The 20452-nt window shown below is 42.5% G+C and overlaps 2 long non-coding RNA genes across 2 annotated transcripts; one reads left to right on the forward strand and one right to left on the reverse strand.

Moving 5' to 3' along the window:
- Positions 1-674: 674 nt before the first annotated feature.
- LOC139082553 (uncharacterized) lies at positions 675-14911 on the reverse strand. Its single transcript, XR_011538666.1, has 4 exons — positions 14661-14911; positions 13661-13746; positions 4582-4822; positions 675-1130 (listed from the first exon to the last, which is right to left on the reverse strand). It is a non-coding gene; the product is annotated as an uncharacterized lncRNA (long non-coding RNA).
- Positions 9822-19118, forward strand: LOC139082554 (uncharacterized). The gene is made up of 2 exons (XR_011538667.1): positions 9822-12820; positions 18103-19118. It is a non-coding gene; the product is annotated as an uncharacterized lncRNA (long non-coding RNA).
- The last annotated feature ends 1334 nt before the right edge of the window (positions 19119-20452 follow it).

Raw genomic sequence — 20452 nt, forward strand, 5'->3', positions numbered from 1 at the left:
GGGGTTTTATTGGCGATGTGACAAATGAATGACCCCATTTTCTTGCAATGAGAGGCCCAGGGACGAGCAGCTCCTGCCTTCACGTGGAGCTTTGCACTCCATGTCACCACCTTTTGTCTGCCTTTCCTCTCTGAAGTGTGCGGCCTCCGCTGGAGACAGCTTTTCCATCTCCCAGGATTCCTGGGGACACACGGATGGCGGGTCCTCACCTGGAGCAGTGAATGTGCAGTCACTTATCTGGGATTACAACCTGAGTCAACAGCGGAACCAGGAAGTGAACTCAGGGCCGGGCATCATATGGAAAGTTGAGTGTATTTACTTTTCTCTTAAAGCAAACTTTGATTTACTCTTTAATAAGTTACCACTAAGGATTTAGTTGTGGAGAAATTTGACTTGGCATTCAAACTCAAGTCACATATTGATAAAGAAGGAGAGGGAACAGTGGGTCTTTTGCGTTTTTCCAGCTTTATCATTAACCCCAAGTTTGGAAACATGTTTGCTTTTAGAAGCGTTTTCAAGAAGGTGATAATTCTCTATTGATGAGATATTTTGACATCCTTAGCTGAACGGTGTTATAACTGGGGTAGCCCATGGCACTGTTGAAACCCTGGAGGGGCCGTGTGACCAAATACAGTGCCTTTGACTTCAGACAAGTTTAAGTCTCGGCTCTGTCACTTACGTGCCACCCGGGAAATCTCTTCACCTCTTTGGGCTCAATTTCCTCATCAGTAAAATGGGGGTAAAATTTACCTTCCTCAGAAGGTCATTATAAGAGTCAACAAGGAGATATATGTGAGGGGCAAGATGGGAGAGTGGAATGCAGTAGATGCTTAGTAGACAAGCTGTTAGCCTTATGTATTACTTAGGTCATGTTTATTGTGGGGAATAAAACTTCTGTTTTCTCTTTCCAGAAGTTTCTCCAGGAAGTCACCTGGAGGTAAAAAATTTGATTTCACCCTCTGTGCTTTTCCTAGTCGTTTCCACATGAGTGGATGGAGCCGGCCTTCAAGGACTAGAGTGAAAGAATGTTCTTGGCTCACTGTGGATAGGGGCGCTGGTCCTGGGAGTGGTCAGGGGTGAAGGTTCCCTTTCCTGCCTGCTGACAGCACTTCTGCGTTCAATGCAGCAATCTACAAAAAACGGAGAGAAACACAAGAAGAGGAAGGAGGCACCAAGGAGCCTTCTCATATGTCTCTGATGATCTTTTGGGATGAGTTGTTTCTTTGCTTGCTCAAAGGGCCCAAGAAGAACTTCTAAGGAGAAGGAGAGCGCCCTTTTGTGGAGTTCTAATAGGCCTCTCTCCCATTTGCTCCCATAGTGGAGACGTGAGCAAGGGCGCAGATCACCTTTTGTGATAAGAACACAAGGAGCAAAAGCAGAGGTGAAGGGGTCATCCAGGAGATGAGGGGTGCAGGGGTGGGTGTGCCTCGAGTGTCCGTGAGGGGTGCACTGCTTTCTAAACTTTTAATCTCCATGCACCAGGAATTCTAAACAATACCAGTGATAGCATCTTTCTTCCATTGGGCCACTCCTGTTCCCTCTGGTAGGCACCAGGTGAGCGAGGTGGAAAGGAGGCAGCATGGCCCCAAGTCAGAGGAACCCGAGACAGTCTCCTCCAAATGAGAGTGGAGAGGCCAGGTGCTCAGGCATCCTTGGGAGTCAAAAGAGTGACGAGAGAGGGAGAGAGATGAGTGTCCACAGCGTGGTGAGAGGTGCCCAGCTGGATGTACTTCTCTCCACCACCCATCTACGAGGCAGGTCCTTGGAGTGGAGCCCACAATGGCGCTGCGCTGGGCTGGGCTGGGCTGGGGGCGCCATACTTTGGAGAGAATCTGGTAGGCAGACCTTAGAGCAGAGCAGACATGTCTGGAGGTTGAGGGTGTGACAAAGAGCTGCAACGTTCCTACATGTAAAGACTCCCTCCCCTTTGGTCCTGACCTGAAGACGGCGCTCTTCTGCCCTGCTCTGCTTCTGCTGTTTCTGGTGGAAATGGCTCTAAAGAATCACGCTTACCAGCAGAGTGAGTTCATTTGACCATCACGACCGCTGGTGAAATGCGTGGAATTATGCCCATTTAACCATGAGGAAACAGGCTCAGAAAGGGGCAAGAGGCTCTCAGTGGCACCCGGTTGGGTAGCAATGGGTCTGGGAATTGTCCCCAGTTTGCCAACCAAACGGCTTCCTGCTCTCGAAGCCTGAGGAGGCCCCTGCAGAAGTGATTGTTTCTTTCTGGAGCTTCACGCCATGTGGAAGATCATTTGGGAGGAATACATGGAACTCCCATCGCCCTTCAGCACAACTGCAAGGCGTCACTTTTAAGAGTCCTTGAAGGGCACAGTGCCAAACAGACAGCTCCTCAGCGAGGATGCTGCTCCCAGAGGGGCCGGCTTTCCATGTACGCTGAGACCCCTACAGAGCGGCAGAGCTGATTTTTAGAGAGCAGTCTGCTGTGAAAGTGGCCCTGGGGGCTCATGTCATTATCGGAATCCTGGGATCCTCGCTCCGAGACAGGCCTGACTTTGGGGACCTGCTGGCTGAAGCGCCTCCTTCTTGCGAGGCCTTCCTTGGTATGGAAACTTTGAGAGACTCACCGCCCTCTCAGTGCAGGGCTTGCACATCTCTCCCCACCACCTTTTCAAGCATACGGGAAGCCACAGAAAATGGGGGCAATGTCTTAAGTGGAGGCCACTGGATGCAGCAGCATCCGGAGTGAGGGAAGACCCCCCTGTTTTGAATCTTCGCAGCCTGTCCACCAGGTCCCTTGACCCATGGAGAGCCACTGTGCTCATGGGACCCTGAGCAGTGGGCTAATCAGAAGGACAGGCTAGCACGAGGCTTCACTTAGGGCTCAGGGCCATGTCCAAGGGGAGGAAGCCAGGAGCCAGAGTGGTAGCCCTCCTAGGATCAAAGTGCCAGATGCAGTGGTCTGCCCTCGTCCCCTGTCTCCCTCTGAGTGTAAACTTCACTGAATTCGAGAGAGGTCTACCTTCTTGAAAGAAGACTTGGCCTGTCCAGGTTATTTATGTGTGTGTCCGCCTTTGTTGTGCAGAGCGGTGCACATAAAAGCCTGGCTGGGCAGGGTAGGAGTGCCCATCAGTGACTCGCACAGGAAATTGGAAATTGGAAACCGAGGGTCTACCCCCACTCCGCCTCTGACTCAGGCTTAAACAAACCCAACACCCGCCCTGACCTTTGCTCCCTCCATCTGTGGCAGACCTGACCTGCCAGCAGCCCTGCCAGGCCGAGGGCTCCCGAAAGTCCAGCATTTGGTCAGCTTCCTGCGGGAGAGAATCCTTTGGGTCCGACTGAATGTATGGCTGCAGCCCGTCATTTTTTTTTTTTGTCTTCAACAAAGTGAATTCTTAAATTTTTTTCCCCCTCTTTAAATTTTCATTCATTATATTCATCAATGCAGAGAGATGGAACATTTGGCAAAATTATTTTAAGTAGCACTCCAACCTGTGATCATAATTTCAAATCAAGGAATTTGCTGAGCAGCTGTGGGCAGAACAAAGGGCCTGGGAGTGATTTAGGAACCGGGGGGAGGGGAGGCTGCATAGCCAGGACAGAAGCAGCTGGGGAGGCAGGTTGTCTGCTGGCTAGGCCCTGCCTTCGGTCTACACGGGGCGACAGTGCCGTTTCCATCTGCCGAACACACCACGCACAGCACTTAAAAATGGATACACGGAGCAGAGGACTGAGATTCAATTTAACATGATGGCTGAGAGCTTCAGCTCAGGAGTGGGACGGACCTGGCCTTGAATCCTCGTTCTGCCACTCATCCGCCTTGGTTGAGTCATCTATAAAATGGGAACAATCGCAGCAACCACATCTTAGGGACTATTATGATATGTATACGTCATATATTTGTCTGGCCTAGTTACTAGCACATAGTAAGTGTTCAAAATGCTATTATTATTGCCAATATGCAGAAATGGACAATTTCTGTCTTTGCAATCGATTCATTCACCAAACATCTATCCAGCACCCCTTGTGCTCTAGGTACATGCCAGGAGTTGTAGGGGTGATCTAGTCCAGCCTTTCATCCTTTTAACAGAATTTCTGATGGATGATAGTTGAGCTTCTGCTCAAACTCTGCTAGGAACGGAGAGCTCACTACTTCAAAAGGTAGGTACCTGCAGGATGGAACAGCTTGAAATGTTCAAGATGGAATCATTAATGGAGGATTAATTTCAGTGAATTTGCATAGCACAGGGAAAGCCCAGAAGGCCTTTTTGTTGTTTTTCCTTTCATCTTGTTCTCCATCTCTGTAGTTTCGTCTTACTTTGACTGCCTGTCCATCTTCCCCTTTTACACCGAGCTGCTGCCTGCCCTCTGCCCTGAGGGGAACAACAATGGACCTCGTCACTGTTGGGTGGCCAAGCATACCATGCCTTAGAAGTTGGGAGCCAACATTCAGTTCATTGCTCCTGGCCCTGCTGTCTGGGCTGGCTCAATCAGGCTCTGCTTTCTTGGAAAACAACAGTGAACTTTGTTCAGCCAAAGCCTTATTTCCCAAACTCTGATATTTGCTCACTCCCTCCTCCCTCCAGCTGTTCCCAACTGCTGACCACTTCTTACCCGCGCTGCTAGCTGCTTCCGCTGTTCCAGCACTTCTTGGAAGGCAGCCGCCAGGGGCCGAGGCAGATGTAGCAGGGGCACTGCTGCTTGTGGCCTTGGCCTGTGGTCTGAATCCATGACTGGATCATGTGGAAAGAGTGCGTGTGCGCCTCCCTTTGAAACCAGTGGGCTAAAAGCGGAATGAGCACATCAGCTCTGCAAAAACCTCTAGTTGCTTTATTTTCTTCACACTTCTGGTTGCCTGTAGAATTGTTAGAATTAGAAAAAAAGCAAGTTGAGAGCCACGAAAGTAAAAAGAGAAAAGTGATAAAAGGAAAAGGTTTATTTTTGGAGCTCTTGAATTCCAAAATTCCTCCTTCTGGCTCTCCCACTTCTTGTAACTGGGCTCTTTGTTCTGGGGAGGGTTTAAGTCTCTGATCTCTCCCTCGGCCCTCAGTCCATGAGGCCCTGCTTGCTTTCTGGACCTTGGAGCGAATGCTTTCAATGAGGTCCTGCCTTCATTTCCTGTCCCTCTGGCTCTTCGGCCTTCCAGTCTCCTCACACCCCAGGTTTGCTATCGGCTGACTGGATGGCCACTGGTAGTTGCTGGAGAAAGCCGTGACCTTGGTTTGAATGGCTCTACACCAGATGCTGCGTTACTCACCCAGAGGTCTCAAACCCCATGGACCTAATCTGGAACATCAAATGGGTTTTGTTTGGCCTGAATAATATTTAAAACAACGTGATTTAGTTATCGACATTTAAGACACAGCGGATCACGGGGAAATCCAGATATGTAGCTTGTCTTGAAAAGTTGGAGAGCTGGCAGGACAGGATCTTTGCTCGCTCTGTAACTGGAGACAGCTGCCCCTCTGACACATGGCACACACTCTCCGCTTTGCCACCATCTCTGCAACAGCAGTGCATGTCTTCCTGGATGTGGAGACTGAATATGAGACGCTACTGATCAGTGGGCTTCTCTCCACCAGCTACCCCCTAACCAACCTCATTCATGAAGGGTCTGCCTGATTGTTCTGGGTGTTTCAGTTTGCTGTCGCTGCTCAGAAGAGTTTTTTCAGCAATCCTATTCCTTATCTCTGATAGACTCCTGGCCCACCACACGCTTCTTTCCTTCCTTCTCTCCCTCCCTCCTTTCTCTCTCACTCATCACTTTTTAAACTGTAAAATAAAATATGCCTATGGAAAAGTGTTCAAAGCAAAGATCTATAGCTCAATGATTTATGGCAAAGTCAACACCAGTGTCATTACCAGCCAGGTCAACAAATATAACTCTGCCACTCTCCAGAAGCTCTCTCCACTCCCCCTTCCCACCTCGACCGCTCCCTCTCCACCATGGATAATCACTATCCTGACTTTCATGGTAAACGGTACTTGATTTTCCTTATAGATTTACCATTAAAATACACGGCCTTAAGTGCTAAAGTTTAGTTTTGCTGTTTTGCAACTTCATATAAATATAACCACACAGTATGTTTTCTTTCATGCATGGCTCCTTTCACTCAACAGTATACTTGTGAAATTCACCCATGTTCCTGGGTGTAGCTGTAGTCTATAAATTTTCGTCACTGGATAGCATTACCTTTTATAAATGTGACATGACATGTTTATCTATTCTACTCTTTTTTTTTTTTTTAAAGATTGGCCCTGAGCTAACATCTGTTGCCAATCTTTTATTTTTCCCTCTCTTTCTTCTCCCCAAAGCCCCCCAGTACACAGTTGTATATTCTATTTGTAGGTCCTTCTGGCTCTGCTATATGTGGGACACTGTCTCAGCATGGCTTGATGAGCTGTGCTAGGTCCACGTCCAGGATCTGAACTGGCGAAACCCTCTGCCGCTGAAGCGGAGCATGTGAACTTAACCACTTGGCCATGGGGCCGGCCTTATCTAGTCTACTCTTGATGGACATTTGGGTTATTCCTAGTTTGGGGCTGTACAAATAGTGCTGCTTTGATCATTCTTGTGCTTGTACATTGGCGCGTGTGTATATGCATTTTTGAGAGCATTACCTCTAAGCCTGGGGCTTTCTTTGTGTTTTAAATTATGGATTCAATTTATTTAATCGTTGTTGAACTAGTTAAGATTCTTATCTTTTCTTGGGTCAGATTTGATAAATTGTGTTTTTTAGGAATTTACCCGTTTATCTGAATTTTCAATTGTAATAGCATGACGTTGTTTATAATATCTTCCTATGATCTTTTTTTTTCAAAAATTGGCACCTGAGCTAACATCTGTTGCCAATCTCGTTTTTTTTTCCTTCTCCCCCAAGCCCCCCAGTACATAGTTGTATATTCTAGTTGTGAGTGCCTCTGGTTGTGCTATGTGGGACGCCACCTCAGCAGGGCCTGACGAGCGGTGCCGTGTCTGCACGCAGGTTCCAAACTGGTGAAACCCCGGGCCACTGAAGTGGAGTGTGAGAACTTAACCACTCGGCCATGGGGCAGGACCCTCCTATGATCTTTAGTAAAGGTGATCTCTGTTGTGACGTCTCCTTATCATGCCTGACATTAATTACTTTTACCTTTTCTTTTTTTTCCCCTTGGTCAATCTTGCTAGAATTTTGTTTTTTAAATCAATTTTTTTACTCCAACTTTTGATTTTGCTGATATTTCCTATTTCATATTTGTTTTCTAGTTCATTAAATTCTGCATTTGTCTTTATTGTTTTCTTTTTTTCCTCTTTCTTTGGGTTCAATTTTCAGTTTTTTTCCTAATTTCTTGAGATGGCTGCTTAGTTCATTGATTTTGAAACTTTCTTACCATCTAATATATGCAATTAAAATTATAAATAATCATCTATGCATAGTATTAACTTTATCTTATGATTTTCAATAGGCAATATTTTCATTATCATTCAGTTAAGATATGCTGAAATTTTCATTTGATTTCCCATTGGGTAATTTAGAAATATTTCTGAATTTTCAAATACATGAGAGTTTTTTAATCGTATTTCTATTACTGATTTCAAGCTTAATTGTAATGTAGTTAAAGAGTATATTTTGTATAACTTCAGTAATTTGGTATTTATTAAGACTTGCTTTATGGCTCAGCCTGTGGTTGATATTTGAAAGTGTTCCTTGTGTTCTTAAAAAGAATCCACAGTTAGTAGTTGTGAGCTCAGTGTTCTAGACGTGTCCATTAGGTTACAGTTGCTGATCGTGTTCTTGAATCCTCTATATCCTTAGTGACTTGTTGTCTGCTTGTTCTAATAGATATTGAGAGATGCATTAAATTCTCCCATTATGACTGTGGATTTGTCTGTGTGTATATATGTTGCTTTTTGCTTTATATATTGTGAGATATTAGATATATATATAATTTTAGAATGTTATAATTTCCTGGATAACAGAAACTTTTATCACTATGAAATGCCCTTCTTTATCTGTGGTACTAATTTTCACATTAAGTTCTACTTTGTCTGATAATTTATGTAGGCACTCCTATTTTCTTTGAATTAGTGTTTACAGTGGATGTATTTTTCCACCCCTTTACTTTTATCCGTTCTATACATATGTATTATAAACTTCTCTTGTAAACATTATCTACTTAAAAAAATTAATCCAGTCTGGCAATCTTTGCCTTTTGACTGAAGCATTTAGTCTGTTTACATTTAATAATGTAATCATTTAATTAATGTAGTTTAATTTACATTAAATTTAATGTAATTCCTGATACATTTGGATTTAAATCTACTGCTATTAAGAGCTTTCTATTTGTTCCACCTATATCTTTTTATCTTTCCCTTATTTTATTGCTTCTTTTGGATTGATTATTTTTTAATATTCTATTTACTCTATTATTTTGGAAATTTCATTTTCTTTCACTATTCTTTTAGTGATTGGCCCCAGTATTATGGCATAAATTCTTGTCATTAAGGTCGAATATTAATTGGTGCTTTTATGCTCTTCTCAGGCATTTCAAGGACTCTGGACCACTCTTGCTCCATTTACCCCTCTCCAAAATTTTATATTATTGTCATGCATTTCTAGTAATATATATATTTAAATCAAATAATTTTTTTTGTTGTTTTGTATAGTCACTATCCATTTACATTTATGCTTGCTATTTTTTATGCATTTCTTTCCTTCTTGCATCTCTGACATTCTACCTGGACTATTGTCCTTGGACCTGAAGAACAGTCTTTAAAATTTCCTTTAGTGTGAGTGATGAATATTCTCACTTTTAGTTTCTAACTATCTTTCGTTCATCTTCATTCTTGAAGGATGTTTTTGTTAAGCATAAAATTCTAGGTTGAAAGTTGTTTACTTTTAGCACATTAAGCCTATCCCATTATCTCCCAGCTTTCATTGTTTCTGTTGAGAAGTCTGCGATAAGTCTCATTGTTGCAACTTTGTCAATACAATCATGCATCGCATAATGGTGTTTCGGTCAACATCAGACTGCATGTACAACAGAGATCCCATAAGATTAGTACCATATAGCCTAGGTGTATAGTGGGCTATATCTTCTAGGTTTGTGTAAGTACATTCTATGATGTTTGCAAAACAATGAAATTTCCTAATGGCACATTTCTCAGAACATACTCTTGTCATTACACGACGTATGCCTGTAATCTGTTTCTTATTTTCTGGCATCTTGTAATATATTTCTCTTTGCTTTGATTTTCAGCAATTTTATTATGATGTACCTAGGTGTGGATTTCTTTATAGTTCTCATGGTTGGGGCCTTTAAGGAGTTCCTGAATCTGTAGCTTTATGTATTTAATTAGTTTTGGAAAAATCTCTGTCATTACCTCTTCAAATGTTGCTTCCTTCTCATTCTCTCTCCTCTCTTTCTAGGTTTTCAATTACATGTATATTAGACTGTCTCACTCATTATTTCTTTCTCTTACCCTCTGTTTTGTCTTTTCCATCCTTTTATCCCTCCATGCTTCATTTTGTAAATATTCTTCTTATCTAACTTCCAATTTACTTCAGCTTTGTCTAATGTGCTATGAAGCCCATTCATGACTTCTTAAATTTGGTGATTATATTTTTTAGTTCTAGAATTTATGTTTAATTCTTTTTTCATGGTTTCTAATTCTCTTTGAAATTCTCAGCCTTGTCTTTTATCTCCTTGAACATAGTAAGCATACTTATTTTAATGTCTATGTCTGATAACATTAATATATGAGGACCCTATGAATTTGTTTCTACTGTCCATTTTTTCTGCTGGTTTTTGTTCCCATTATCTTTATCTATTTATTTTTTATTTCTATAGTGGAGATATATATATATATATATATATATATATATATATATATATATATAATTTTTTTTTTTTGCTGAGGAAGATTAGCCCTGAGCTAACATCTGTGCCAATCTTCCTCCACTTTATATGTGAGTTGCTGCCCCAGCATGGCTGACAGGTGGTATAGGTCTGTACCCAGGATCTGAACCCGCGAACCCAGGCCACCGAAGCAGAGTGCACCGAACTCAACCACTACACCATAAGGCTGGACCCTGGATATATTTTTAAAATTAATTGTGGAAATAGGGGCCTGGCCCCGTGGCCAAGTGGTTAAGTTTGCGCGCTCCACTGCAGGTGGCCCAGTGTTTTGTTAGTTCGAATCCTGGGTGTGGACATGGCACGGCTCATCAAACCACACTGAGGCAGCATCCCACATGCCACAATTAGAAGGAACCACAAATAAGAATATACAACTATGTACCGGGGGGAAAAAGGAAAAAAGTAAAATCTTTTAAAAAAATTGTGGAAATAATTTGAGTCCTGGGATGATGCTATTTTCCTCTAGGGAGGATTTAATTTCTCTTGTCAAGAGCCAGGGCCACTAGCCCTCTGAGATTAATTTAACACTGTTTCATGAGTTGAAATGATTTGAAGGTGAGCTGCAATGTCTGAAAAGGCCTGGCTGTTTCTGGTTGATAGTTTCTCCTATGGTACATTCCTTCAGGTTCCTGTACCTGAGAAGGGTTTTCTTGGGATACCCAACTTGGCAGGCACTGGACCCCAGTCCCTGATCCTTTGCCATATGATGCTGCCAGAAGTGCTCCTCAGCCTCCCAGCCTCCCTGCTGCCTGCTCTGGAGTTGGCTAACAATCCAGAGGAAGAGTGACTTCAGCCTCTTAAGTTCACCTCCTGGGCCTCCAATTTCCCCAGTTCCTGGCTTGCTAATTCTCCACTCTTGTGTTAACTGATGCCTCCAGATGGATAATGTTTATATTTTATGTAGCTTGTATGTTTGTCTTCATTGGGAAGACTGGTATGAATCACCTAGTCTGCCATGGTCCTCTACCTCTAATTTCTCCTCCTCATCAGCCTTCTTTCTTTTGTTTTTCTCCACATCTCAGGGAAAGAAATGTCCCTTCTCTCTAAAGCAAGCCCTTACTTGTGTGACTTGGTTTCCTTTCTCTCCATGCTTGTCTAGAATCATAAAGCATCTTCAATCTCTCCCTTGACATTAGGCTTTTCTCTACAAACATGTTCAACCCTCCTTTATTAAAAAAAAAATATGCTAAATCTAAAGCTAAACTCTGTGATTCTTGCCAATCACAAGCCTATGTAGTACTATTTTTGATGACAACTCTTGCTAGTTGATAAACTTTTGAGTTTATCGACTCCTCTTTTTCCAGAATAATGTTGACAAATACACTCAAATTAGTGTTCCCATCTTGATTGATTCACTTGGCCAGGATAAGTTTACATATCTGTGGAGAATAGTGGAGGAGGGTAGGAAAAAGGGAGAGATGCAAGAAGAATTGTTTTTCTTTTGCTGAGGAAGATTCACCCTGAGCTAACATCTGTGCCAATCCTCCTCTATCTTTTTGTATGTGGGACACCGCCACAGAATGGCTAGTGAGTGGAGTAGGTCTGTGCCTGGGATCCGAACCCGCAAACCCAGGCCGCCAAAACAGAATGTGTGGAACTTTAACCACTTGGCCACAGGGCCAAGCCTGAGAGGAAATTTTAGTGTTTTAAATTATGCAGTCCAGCATGGAATTTTTTCTATAAAAGTCCTCTCTCTCGCGCGCCTATTTTTTCTCTCTCCTCCGTTTTAGTGTCAGAGTTTTTAAAAGGGTAATCCATTCTTGCTGTTTCCATTACCCAAACATACACTCTTATTTAAAGGTCACCAAAAACATCCCAGCTGGCTATCCAGTGGCCTTTTCTCAGTCCTCATTCTCCTTGATTGTTTTGCAGTCCGTCATGGTTTCATTCCTCTCTCTGAAATTCTTTCCTCCTTTAGGTTCTGGGATGCTTGCCTTTCTTAGCTCCGCTGACAACTCACCCTTTTTTACCTTCCATTCTTTTCTTCTACTTCCTAAAGATAGAACTTCCTAAAGGTTCTTGGACTTCTTCTCTTCTATTCTCTTTTGATTTCTTGTCTTCATAGACCCTTTGCCTTTGTAAATTCATGGCTTCTACCATTCCTTTTGTGCGAGGACGCTCAGATCTAAATATCTGGCCCAAACTTCTCTGTGGGGTGCCAGTTTTGCATTTCTGAATGACTGCAGCTGTTTTCTGTCTTCATGTCCTAGAGGTCCTTAAAAAATACTTAAAAAACTGAGCTCAGAATTTCTACCCACAAACTTCCTCTTCCTTCTAATTCCCCATTCATCGGTCATGTAGCATGACCACGTCCTTACACCCATCTTTTCCTCTATGTTAAGTACCCGTCCCTTCATCTCAACTTGTTCAAATACCGTACAGCTTTGAAGGACCAATTCAATAGTTCAATGTCCCTTCTTTCAAGAAACCATTGAGCCATGTGAAAAAAGTGTGGGTTTCAGCAGTGAGAGATGTGGTTCAATTCCAAGCTCTGTCACCAACTGTGTGCCTCTGTATAAGGCATTTAATACTGTGAACTGGAGTTTTCTCATCCATAAAATGGGAGTAAGAGTGACTGACTCACTGGTTATTGAAAAGATTAGATGAGTTATTTTTTTTCATAGTTTATTTAATCATTTTTTAATGATGCACAATTAGCTTGTTTCCAGTTTTCTGCTATTATAGAAAATCCTGCGTTATTTATTTATTTATTTATTTTGAAGAAGATTAGTCCTGAGCTAACATCTGCTGCCAATCCTCTTCTTTTTGTTGAGGAAGACTGGCCCTGAGCCAACATCCGTGCCCATCTTCCTCTATTTTATATGTAGGACTCCTGCCACACCATGGCTTGCCAAGCGGTGCCACGTCCCCACCTGGGATCTGAACCGGTGAACCCCGGGCCGCTGAAGTGGAACATGCGCACTTAACTCCTGTCCACTGGGCCAGCCCCTAGGTGAGTTATTTATGAATATATTCTATTTCTTTTACTTGTTCCTTGAGAGCAAGATTCACTTCTGATTAATATATTCCAGGTACTTATTGGTTATCAAATGAATGAATTAATACTGCACAATTTGCCAAGCAACATGGTGCCAGTGTCAGCATTTTATTCACAAATTAAAAAGGTCAAATCAATTTAATTTTGTTCAATTGATTATTACCTGATTATATGTGGTCACTACTTTGACACTCTTATTTCATTTCTACCCAATTGAATGGCTTGATCTAATGTCAAATAACAGCTAAGATGGGTGAAATAATCATGGGCCTCTAGACCCACCATAGCCTCTGTTTGTTGTTGTCTCATAGGTACAGAGAAGTTTGGGTAATTCTCTAGTGGGTTGAATGGTGTAGACAACTGGTCTTGGCTGGAATGGTCCTCAAATCCCATCACTTTTTTCTGTTTTTGCTTCATTTATCCAGATAATTGCTTCAACTCTTCACTTCTCCTGATCTTTGTCGGATAGCCTGTTTGGTCCCGGCAGCCATCTGTTCCTACTCCTCAACTCTCGTTTCTTTGTTTGACCTTCATTCCTCATCCTTGGCCTTAAAGGTCGGTGAGGCTGGCTGTGGCTGTCCTGGAAAACCAGCCCTTAGCTGGAAGGTGGCCCCTTTCCAAGAGTGCCTCAGGCCCAACACACCTGTTTGCCAGAGTGGACATGCCAAGCACTCATCTCCCTCTTGGCCGATCAGATACAGCTGAATATGTTTGGCTGAAGCTCCAGCAATTTGGTTATTCATTTTCTGTTCTGAGCTGAGTGTAGATATCCTGGTCAGAGCTTGGCTTACCCACCTTTTAGTTCCCTTGGCAGATGGTGTCTGGCAGCCATGTATCTTTGCTGCTTTCCTCCTTCCCTACTCTCCCCTGTAAGGTGAGTCCTTCAAAGGAAGATAAATGGAGATGAGGTGAGGTATGGGCACACACAGTGGAATTCTCATAGAATAACTGGGAAGGTTCTCAGAACAAAGTTTTCTGGCCTTGGCCAGTGTAGAAGGCTGAATAAAGGCCCCCATAAATATCAGGTCCTAATCCCTTTAAATGTTATCTTATTTGGAAAGAAAAACTGCAGATATGATTAAGTTAAGGATCTTCAGATGGAGAGATTATTCTGGATTATCTATCTGAGCCCTACCTGCCGTCATAGGTGTCCTTATAAAAGAAATGCAGAGGGAGATTTCACACACATACACATGCACACACATGAGAAGACGATGTGAAAATGGAGGCAGAGATTGGAGTGATGTGGCCATAAATCAATGAAAGATGAATGCTGGCATCCACCAGAAGCTGAAAGAGGCAATGAATGGATTCTTCCTTAGAGGCTCCACAGGGAGCATGATCCTGTTGACACCTTGATTCTGGCTCAGTGATACTGATTTTGGACTGTGGACTCCAGAACTCTGAGAGAATAAATCTAGTAGTTTTAAGCTACCACGTTTGTAGTAATTCATTACAGCAGCCGCAGGAACCTAACACAGCCAGTAACAATGATGGCAGAGGGAATCACTGTAAGGTCATTTCTAGGCTGGAAGCCCCCAACCTATAGACTCATATCTGGGGTGTTCCAAATGCTATGTCATAGTCAGTCAACAAATATTTATTGAGCAATACTTTGATCAGTGTCAGCTGCAGAGCACAGAAGCCACCCTAGTTAGTTTAAGCAGGAAGAGATTTATTGCAAGGTGTTAAATGGTTAGCAAAATTGTTGGGAGGACAGGTTTTAGGGGGATCTTTCAGAGACGAGTCCCTAAGAGATACTGCTCCTGCCACCACCAGGAAGCTGGCTACTCACCTGCAAAGCTGCCCTACGGCTGCTACACCCCGTGCTCTCAAAATGGATGCCTCGTGCCATACTTCTCTCCCCACTGGACCCAGTTCCAAATTCAAGTCTCGAGTCACTGCCTGTTATTTGAGGAATTCAAATTACAGCTGGAACTTTAGCCGCAGGGGAGTCTGGGAAATGTGGTTTTTAGATTTCCAGCTTTTGCATTACAGGAAGGCAACTTCCCTTTGTGGCGGATTTTGCAATCCCAGTGTCATGGATGTTGAGTGAGCCAATCCAGTTTCTAACACAAGCACCTACTATGTGCTAAGCACTTCTCTAGCAAATAAAACGGAGTTTCTGCACTCGAAGAGCTTATTTTCTCCTGAGTATAAATGGCAAGTTCATCAGCAAACACAATGATTTCATATACTACTAAGTGCTATAAAGAAGATGAAGTAGAATGACGAGGTAATGACTAGGGGTGGAGTGCTGGTTGCTTTAGTGAAAATGGTGAGAAAAGGTCTCTTGATGTGACATTTGTTAGGTTCTGAATGAAGAAGAGGCAGCCGTGTAAAGGTCTGGGGGAAATGGTGTTTCAAGAGGAAGAAATATGAAGCACAGAGGCCTGGAGACAGGAATAACTTGGCGTGTTCAAGAGAGAGGAAGAAGGCCGGTCTAGCTGGAATGTGGTGAATAGCGGGAGAGGAGGCAAATGAGGTCAAAGGGTTAGGCAGTACCAGATCCTGGGGAGCTCACAGGAGTTGAGATTTTATTCTGGTTACAACTAGAAGTCACTGGAAAGCTTTAGGCAGGGAAGTTGTAGTAAGCTGAATGATGCTCTCCAAAATTCACGTCCGCTGGGAACCTTAGAATGTGGCCTTGTTTGAGAATAGGGTCTTTGCAGATGTGATGGAGGTGAGGATGGAGATGAGATCATCCTGGATTAGGGTGGGCCCTAAATAATGAGAGTGTCCTTATGAGGGACAGAAAAGGACATACAGGATCACATAGAGAAAAGGTGATGTGAAGATGGAGGCAGAGGTTGGGGCGATGTGTCTATAAGCCGAGAACTCAAAGGATTGCTAGCAACCCCCTGAAGCTAGGAGAGAGCATAGGACAGTTTCTCTGTGAGAGCCTCTGGCAGGAATCCACCCCACCGACACCTTGACTTTGGTCTTCTCCCTCTGGAACTGTGAGAGAATAAATTTCTGTTGTTTTAAGCCACCAAGTTTGAGGTAGTTCTTTTCTGGCAGCCACAAGAAACTAACACCAGGAGTGGTGTGATCTAATTAGTGCTATGGAAGCTCTCTCTGGCAGCTGCCTGGAGATGAACACCAGGGCGCCAAGACCAATGGTGGCAGTGAGGCCTGTTTGGACTGGGTGTTGCGGTGGTTCAGGTCAGAGTTGATGTGGCTTGGACTAGGGTAGTGTGTGGGTAGATGATGAGAATATTTCAGTTTCAGGATATATTAGGGAAGTAGACCCTGTGGGCTTGACTCTTGGGTTGGATGTTGCGGGAGGGCTGGGAGATGAGAAAGGGGAGTCAAGTGTGGCTCTTAGGTTGGTGGGTTATGCAACTGGTATGACTTTTGAGATGAGCAGGCTTGGGGAGCTGAGTTGGGATTGAGACTTAGGCTTTGGTCATGCTAAGTTTGAGATGCCTCTTTGAAATCCAAGTGGAGAGGCTGAACTAGGCATCCAGGCTTACCCGTCTAGGGCTGTACGGAGAAATAGGTACAGGGATAAAATTTGAAAGTCATCAGCATATGGGTGATATTTAAAGTCTTGGTACTAGATGAGAGAGTAGATATGGAAGAGAAAAGTGCTGATGGCAGAACTCTGGGGCATTAAAATTATGTTTAGAGATCTGGCAGAGACAAAGAAAGTGTGGGGGTAGGGGAAAAACCAGATACGCTGGACTGTAGAACTCACCTGAAGAAACTGTTTCTAGGAGGGAGTGGTCAGCCATGAATGTTGCTGAGGGCTGGAGCAAGATGAAGACAGAATCAAGCATTATTGTGGGCTTGCTGTCGATCTTTGGTGACTCATTTCAGGAAGGAGGTGGAGACAAGAGCTTGAGTGGAGGAGTTGGAAGAGAGAAGGGGGGTGAGGGAGGTAGTGATGGTGAGTCTATACAACTCTTTGGAGATGTTCCTCTCTGAAAGGAAGCATAGAAATGGGTCAGTTGCTGGAGAACAATGTGGGATGGGGGAGAAAGAGGATAATGGCAGGAGAAATGCCCTTGAGGAGATGGGAGAAGATTCAGGGAATGAGTGGTGGTGTTGGCCTTGAACAGCTCAGGGGCAATTTTTCTGTCGGTATTTCGGTATTTCGTAAGGGAAGGCAGAGTGCCACGGGCTGCTGCTCTGGCTGGCAGAGGGAGCTGGTGGCTGGTAGAAGGGGCAGGGGAAGCTGAGCTCAATCCAGTGGTAAGGGCTGCAGTCTCTGCTTCCGGACTCTTGTGGGAAGGCACCCCAGGCTCAGAGGTGGTTTGTTCAATTCACGTCATCAACGTCCAGGTGGCAGGGGCCCAGGACTCTGTGTTGAAAACTTTTTAACTTGATATCTCCTCTTCCTCCAGGATCTAAAACCACTGCTTTCCTTTCTTCTCTCCACGCCCTGCGCCCTCCCCTTTCACCCTCAGGAATTTTGCAAGTGTCAGAGAGTTTTTCTATTAAACCCTTTAGATACCAAGGATCTGATTATATTCCCTGCCTCTAGGATAATCTTGCTCCTCTTTCTCAAAATAAAGCTGATAACGTAATTCCTCTTTGAGTCCTCTTTGTCTGAGAGCACGGGAACCTGGCTCTGCACTGGCCCTTTTCAGCAGAGCTTCCTCAGACATCCTTCAAGGGTCTCGCCCGTTCTCTTCCCCTTGCCTCTGCCCTCATATGGCGCTTCTCTCATGGAGCTGGGTTTCTGACACTTTAATTTTTCCCTTAAAAAGGGAAAAAGCCTCCATAAATTTAATATTAGCTAACTAATAATGTGGTTTGGTTTGCTGTCCTTTTATCTTCTAGGGTAGTTTTTTGAGAGTCTTCCATAGACCTCTAGTCCTGTGAAATATTCTGTCCCCCAGAGGATTTCGTGATCTAACCAGCTTAGGACATCTTGCATATTAAAGGCTCAGAGAAGTCCTGCAGTTAAAAATTTCCTTATCTCTGTTTTATCCATCATTTCTCAAACATTTAACCGTGAAACCATGTCCTGTGGAATGCATTTTGGGAAATTTCTACCTATGCAGCCCTCCATATACCAGGAAAGACAGTCATCCCAGCTTGCCATCTGGATCCAGTGGAATCTTTAAAAAATATTTTTAGTCATTGCACAAATAATTTGTAGAAGTAAGTGCGAAAGGAGAATGAAAAACAATTCAACATGAAATTTCACAATTGCAAGGAATTTTCCTTTTTAGATTTATAAAGCAATTAAGATGATCAATCCAACAAGTTTCTCTATTTCTTTCCAGTCATCTTTGTATGCACACCTGCCTTCAACATTTGTCCAGTCAAGTAAGTTCTCCATGCATAGACACAAAAGATGAAAGAACACTGCCAAACGAACTTTTAGCAGTTGAAGTGGTCCAGGATCGGGTGACAAAATATTACTTGATGAAGTCTTTCCCCTGGAGTGACTGACTGAGAACATCATATTTCCTTTTGGTCCACAGAAATATATCATTCACCCATCAGCTTTTGAATTTGAGAAAATTCATTGAGGATATTGTTATCTGAAGGCTTATGGTCTGAGATTTCACTTATATGATCAATTTCGTCATTGTTATTAGAGTCTAGACCTCTGCTGTCTCTGCCTTCATTTCTGATTCATCTAAGAACTGTGACACATCTTTCTTTATTTTTTCTCCCTGCCATTACAGACAGAAAGGAAAAAATTCTAAATTTTCAACTGTGTTCAATGCAAGCTACAAAAATGGTGTCTCTATTCTTCTTTTATATCTCCTTAAAGATGATGCCGCATCATGCCATACTTTCCCCAACGCAACAGGAATACAGAGAATGATGCAACTGTGATAATTTCACTATTGTATCATCCTTCTAATCTAGGTCATTCCAGCACCCTTCTTCTTCTTCTTCTCCTTCTTCAATTCTTCTTCTAATTCTAATTCTTCTTCTCCTTCTTCAATTCTTCTTCTAATTCTTCTTCAATTCTTCTTCTTCTAATTCTTCTTCTTCTTCTTCTTCTTCTCCTTCTTCTTCTTCTTCCCCTCGTCCTCCCCCTCCTCCTCCTCTTTTTTCTTAGTATTATTCAGAATAATTCATGAGTAATGATGAAGTAGAAAACATGTTTCAAGATATGGGAAAAATAAGTACCCTAAGATCCGTAAATGTCACTTAGATGTATAAAAGTGTCCAATGGATGCATATGGTAATTGTGGTATAGAATGAATCTCATTCCTTTAAGAAAAGTAAGTAATTAATCCTTTTTCCTTTGGAAAACTTCTAATAAAGAATAAAAGTCAAGAAATATCAATCCTTACGAATAGATAGAACAGCTCAAAAAAGCAACTCGGAAATTAAAATCAGATCTAACAGATCCTGATTTTGTTAGTTAGTTTAGTTAGTTAGTTTTGAGAATTAGTTTTCTCCCATATTTTGACTCATATACAATCTCTTAAAACTTCCTACATGTAGAAACATATTTTTCCTTTTTGAGTGGTGTATGATAAAGAGGTGATTTTGAGTAAAACATCTTTTATAGATTAGTGTATTAGTTTTTGTACTGAAAGTTAACTTTTATATAATCTTTATAATATTCATGGTATTTGTCCTTTCTCCACTTAAGTGACACACACCACTTAGTTTATCTGAGATTAATTCTGTGAGAAAAAGTGTGATTCATAGTGAATACAGTAAAAAAGTCATATTATGATTTGATTTTAGTTCCTAAATATATATATATTTTATAACATTATAACATAAAAACAGGCAAAAACTTTTTTATTTTCCTGATGTATGGAATGCTTATATGTTGTACTAAAACTGGTCTATTTTTATAAGTTTTGATATTTTATTTCTAAATGATGAGATAAGACATGAGATTTCAGCTGTTCTTTTCAAATAATACATTATATTATACAGATTTCCCCCCACTGATAAATAAAAAGCCAAACTGGATATAATCACACACAAACAATCCCCCCCCCCACACACACACATTTCTTTTCAAGTTACATTTTTGAAGTACTAGAAATCTGGACCTGGTGAAAATAATCTGGACATAAATTTGCAAAATTATTACCATTTTACACATCTTGTTAATATCCTTCTTGTATTTCATCATCAGTGTTTCTTGCGCTGCTTGTCTGCTGCCAGTCTTCACCGTGGATACAAAATAAACAACATGTGACAAAGACTAAAAACAATTAAGGACAGTATGTGGTCAGATCAGCTGAGGGCCACCGGGAGAGATGGATTAAGGCAGAAGTAAACTTATCCATCTCTTAATTCTGTCTCAAAGGGCAAAATGTAAAATAATCCACGTATTTATTGAGTTAAAAAATAAAAATGGACACAAAATGCTCTTAGCTTTTTTAATGATTCAAATCCCTGGGTCACTTTTGAGAAACCTCCCTGGACCCGAGGTTGGGCAATGCTGATCTAGCTCAGCCTGGCGTGTGAGGGCTGGGTCGCGCTCCCTGGGTGTGTGGGAGGTGCCCGGCTCATTCGTCCCCTTTGAGGTTCCCTTGCATAGACTCCTTACACACCATCACATTTTCATTTTCTCTTGTCCAGAACAGATTTCAGTTTCCAAGACTGTAACTCCACTTCCACGTGTGTATGTTTAGTGCGGGCTATTCT

Source organism: Equus przewalskii, chromosome 1 (assembly GCF_037783145.1).
Source record: "Equus przewalskii isolate Varuska chromosome 1, EquPr2, whole genome shotgun sequence".
NCBI classification, from domain to species: domain Eukaryota; kingdom Metazoa; phylum Chordata; class Mammalia; order Perissodactyla; family Equidae; genus Equus; species Equus przewalskii.